We start from the raw sequence: 5,342 nt of genomic DNA, 5'->3' as shown, positions 1-5,342 counted from the left end.
TATGATGTCATTCAAACCACTTGATAATATACTGTACTAGCTTGCAATATTCCAAAAGCAGCTATTAAACTAAATATAGATGAGGCACATGTTGCTACAACAACACAAAATATTATGAACAGCAGTTCTCAGAAATATATGGATGCAAAGCTGATTTTTATTTATTTGTTTAGTCACTTTTTTTTTTCCACGTGGGTTAAAAACAACTGCTTTGGTCTTCTCAAGGTGCTCATGCTGTGGGCTGAATTTAAAATCACCACAGTGAAAAAGAATAAAAGGCCAGTCAAACATTGAGGCACTCCTGTAAGTATGTGTGTGTGTATATACATGTATAGATAGAAAAAAATACAGATTTGATTATGTAAACTACAACGTTCCTAGACAGAAATAAATCAGTTGCAGCCATTTAAGGTAGTTCAGATGCGTTACCTTTCTTTTCATACCAAACTTAAGAGGAATAAGAAGGGAAAATCTAAATACGAGTTCCTACACTTTTGTAAGTCACTATTATCAAAACAGAGTGCTTTAATTATATTTCGAGACTAGGGTACGGGCTGGGTGACAAGATTTACTGGAGGTCAATGTGAGCAATAACCATTTTTCTTCCCAGTGAAAAATAATATCATCAACGGGAGTTGTTAATAACTATAAAAAACTGCTGAATTTAAATGCTTCTGTAGGATACTTAATCAGAGATGTTCGGCCATTCTGGTTTGAGGTAAAGATATAGAACAGTCACTAGAGCCTTGATGATGATTTTGAGTATTTTACACGCAGCCCTGTTTTCAGCCCCTTATTGTGAAGGGGAGAATCTCAGCCAAATACATCCTTCTAAAGCGTGGAAAGTTTCAAGAAGACAGCCTGAGAAGGCCGTGCCTCCATACGAACCCAGAAGGACATTAAGAAAAAAAGTGAAGAAAAACACTTCAAGCAGAACGTCATGAGAAGAAGGGGAGGATCCCCACCAAGCAGAGACGTACCCCTCCTGATGGGATCAGCAAACAAAGGGTCCCTTTGGGGCTAGACACAAAGGGTCTAAAGTCAGAAGGACACATGGCACTGCCAGTAGTGGGCTCCCCAGTGGGAACAAAAGCTCACCTTTGAAACCCAGCAAAACCTCTCCCCAGCCACACGAGCCGCAGAGGAGATTTCAAGAACAGCATGTGACCCATGGAGTCAAACAGGAACACTGCCCAAGCAAGACAAGAACGTGGAGTATTTAGCGGGGCCCTAAATCACCAGAGTTTGTTTTCTTGGATTTAGTGTGGAACACAGTTAAATCCAAGTTCTCGGCTGGATGTGGCAGCATGACCTGATCTGGGCAATAGAAGGGCATTGCTATGCGCTTCTTTTTGTAGTTCAGCTGAATATTCTCTCTCATAATTAAACATTTGAACATGTTTTAATACAAATGTAATAGATTGTTTTCTCATAAGCTGCTGTTTAAAGGCTCGTTTATAATAAATATTTATAAGTATTTATAAATAAAATATTAATTGCTTAAAATGACATTTTAATGTGGTGCTAACCATCCAAGGAATGCTGGGCTACATGATGCGATCCCAGTTTGGGATTTGTGAACTCAGAGGCAGTAATGGCAACCAGTGAGAGTGCAATGAATAATCCTTGCGTCAAGAACTATCAATATGAGCTCAGTAAAAGTAGCAGGTAGAAAGGCTACGCTGAGAGACAGTATTCCCCTATCTGTAGAGCTACAGAAATGAGTCATGACAGCGATCTGAATGCAAAATTGTACTTAAGTCTACAGTTGGGAGAATTTGAAGTCAGGGTTCTGCCGTCAAGAGGAGGAGAAAGAAACCACTGAAACCAGGAGGCTGGCTAACACCCCTGCCTTCCTCTTCACTGCAGTGTCACCATGTTCTGGGAGAGATAGAGCAGCTCACCAGTTTGAGTGCATACAAGCAGCCCAGCAGCTTACTCCTGACTTCACACCAAGGCTGCCCCAGGTTTCTCCAGACTCCATGGCAGCAGGCAGGGGTGAGCCCCACAGCAGCTGTGCTGTACCTGTTCGAGCGTGGACTGACTGAAACACTTGGTGGGTATCTTGAGAGAAAAAAGGTAAACTGGGAACATTATTACTGCTTTGCTTAAATGTGTATATCATCAGCAGCCTTCTTCAAAGGCACTCACTGCTTGCTTGAATCTGCTTTCCGTGTCATGAGAGAAGACAGTTGGAATTTTGAATGTAGTTATTAATTGAACCGTATAAAACATACCTCTTTATCGAGGAAAAGGCTTCACGTGAAGACAAGCACATCATATCTCAATACCACCAGTTTTCATCAACAAAATATTCCGGAGGCCTTCACCTTAGTATTTCACCTCTGGGCTGCTCAGAAGAATTAACCCTATGTACACTGTCTGCCAAAAAGAAACCAAAACCACATTTCCATTTCTTTTGTTCCATCTCAGTAGTAAGTGTTCAGCATAGGCTGTACGCTGGGTCTGAAAGAATTATGGCCCCACAATAACACTACTACATGTTCATGACAGCTGGAGGAAGGCACCATGTTCAGCTACAAATGACAAGTGTGGTAAGGTCCACAACGCACCTTCAAAGGGTGCCAGTGTCAATTACTTCCGAGCCTCTCCAACAGCTCCTGACAGGACAGTGAGAAAGTACCGCATTCAATCTACTTACAGCTAGATCGGACAACGTGCTAGAGAATATACTGTATGGGGAAAAGTCTGTGTCAGCAAAGGGAGGGATGAAATGATCTAACGCAGAAGAACTTTTCCGTCTCTGATTTTCATGATTTTCTGGTACAACTTCACAAATAACGGGTCCAATAGACAACACTGGCCTAATAGACCAGTAACGTAGTTTGTTATGAAGTTGATTGCATAGAAGGGGTACATACAAGGCAAAACAAGTTAAAAACAATTAGAACAAAGAAATAATCATACTGCTCCTATCTGGGAAGAGAATCAGAGCAGGGGGTGGGTGATGCATTTCTGGAAAGGTTCTTCACTTTGAATTAATGGTTTTACATAAGACATTCTTGGTGGAATAACAAAGCACAAAACCACTAAGAGATCCCCATATTTGGGGTCGTTATTTGGGGTCAAACTTTCCAAGCAGGCAGCCATAACAAAATCCATCATCATAACCCATTTGGCTTTATAAACACCTGGAACCGCCGACAGACCTTCTCAGCAGCTGGCTGGAGCAAAAGGGCCAAGCGAGAGCGGCAGCGCACCAGGCGCCGGTGAAGGATGTGAGTCATGTTGAAGTCAGTGCAGTGACTCACATCTTTCTAAACCGCTCATAGATCTAAGCGACTCGTTGAACTGGTGGCCATGTGCGGGGGCATGGCATTTGTCAAAGCAAATGCCAAAGTTCATGAGATGCTTTTGAGAGTACAACCTTTCAGGTCATTCCCCTTCACAATGTAAGCCAGCCCCCCACCCCAGCAGGTCTTAGACCTGAACAGAACAGAGCTTGACAGGAGCTAAAAGTTCTCTGAAGTCCACTGTGTTGCCGGAAGGTGTGGTGATATCTACCACCTAGCAATTAGCTTTTGGGGTAACTAGGTCAGTTAAATCCCACTTACTAAGTAATAAGATCTTGCACCGCATGCTGCTGCCTCACAAAACTATTACTAGTGACAAGAAACCACATCATTACGTGTGGTCATCTGCAAACCTCAGTGAGGATCTCTGGGAGGGGGAAACTGCTGTTTAAAGAAGTATCAACGAGCACATGCTGAGTAATTTCACTCCTTTTATGTACATCAAGCCTGCTTTCCGCGGCCAGGCATTTGCTTACTTCTTTACAGTATGCAAGGAGTTTGGTTAATGGCTTCTGTTTGTTGAAGGGATGCGATTAGCATATAAATAGTTGATATTCAAAGGCATTTATATTTAATCAAACTGGGAAAATAAACCAGAGCAAGATACGCAGCTCCCTACTATCACTGCTATCCACAGACATCTCTTTCAAAGTAGGGGGTTGGTTCCCACAACGGGGATGGATGGAGGTGAGGACCCTTGGCTGTCCCCACCCTTCCAACCCCTTTCCCATAGGCAGTACCATGACTGCAGGCTGATGCCAGTGAAGCACAAAGCTAATCCCATGACATAGTTTTCAGAGCATTGTGCACAGGTACTCTCCACAAAGAGACGGAATAACAGACGCATGATCTAAATCCCCACCTATCTTCTCCTTGGTCTTAGCACAAATATAAACCAAGAAGAAAACAAAAACAAAAACAAAACATAAAAGGATGATAGGATGGAAATATGCTACTAAACTAAGACAAAATTAAGTCTTAACAATGCATTAAGGAGTTCTTCTCTATTACTTCGTGAAATAAAGGAGAATAGGGATTGCTAGAATTGCTGAAAATATTTTCAAATTAAAAAAAATTAATCGATAAAGACACAAAAGTACATTTCACATTTTGTGACTCTTTCTTCACCAAGTGCTTTTTTAAGCATTGAATTTAGCTTTGGGGTGATTCAACTTAAGCAGAATATTTCAAAAATCCACTAGTTCTAATCCACAGTTACCTGATTTTATATAACACTATGCTAATGTCACAACAGTCTTGTCAGGCTGTAGAGAATATGCTTCAAGAACAGACCTGTTTAGAAATTTCACACAGAATTTTCCTTTGCTGTCTCCACTTTTGATATATATCGTCTTTGTGATAGTTCCTCTGAAACCCACACTAGCTAAAGAAAACTCAGTCTGACAGAAGGATTTTTGAAGCTGTTATTTTAATCTTAAGGTTTACATACCTGTCAGAGGATGGCACGTTCATATCCTTTACTATTGTTCACAGATTCTTTTTTCCAAAGTCCACACATAGGTCTCAAGGGTTCTTGCTCCTCAAGGCAAATTACCTCTGAGTGTTTGGGTTCACCTCCAGCTCTGTATCTTTTTTTTTTTAACTTTTTGTATGCCTCTTTCATTGTGGCTTTCTTCCTTTCTTTTCCTTATTTTCAACGCCTGGCCAGGATCCTTAAAAGAAAGAAGAAAGTCACTTAGGCACGATGGTGATGGGTGACCTTATGAAAACACAGATAAATAGACAGGAGTATTGTAATGTTTCCTTCACATATTTGACCGTGCTACAGGTGTGTGAAAACATTTGTTCTACAAATAAAAGAAAACCTTTCAAACACTACTTTGGCCCCAGCCTTGTTCCCAGTGATGTAGCTGAGGATAGGATCCGTGTCCTCATGGGCCCTTCACCTACCCAAGGACTGAAGACAAACGAGTGAATGGAGAGGTTGTCAATACAGCTGATTCATTAATTAGTCCATGAGATAAATGATCATGATTCACAAAGATAAGGAGCACGTTTTTCATTTGA

General features: G+C 41.3%; 1 long non-coding RNA gene across 4 annotated transcripts in view; it reads right to left on the bottom strand.

The window, feature by feature from the left end:
* The window catches only part of LOC110395582, a 151,348-nt gene extending 146,370 nt beyond the window's left edge, over positions 1-4,978 (bottom strand). For all 4 annotated transcript variants that reach the window (XR_002436493.1, XR_002436492.1, XR_002436494.1 and 1 more), the window contains exon 1: positions 4,765-4,978. This is a non-coding gene — a long non-coding RNA (uncharacterized LOC110395582). The remainder of the gene's footprint in view (positions 1-4,764) is intronic.

The sequence above is a fragment of the Numida meleagris genome, chromosome 3 (assembly GCF_002078875.1).
Source record: "Numida meleagris isolate 19003 breed g44 Domestic line chromosome 3, NumMel1.0, whole genome shotgun sequence".
NCBI classification, from domain to species: domain Eukaryota; kingdom Metazoa; phylum Chordata; class Aves; order Galliformes; family Numididae; genus Numida; species Numida meleagris.
This window is presented reverse-complemented; position numbering and strand designations above follow the sequence as displayed.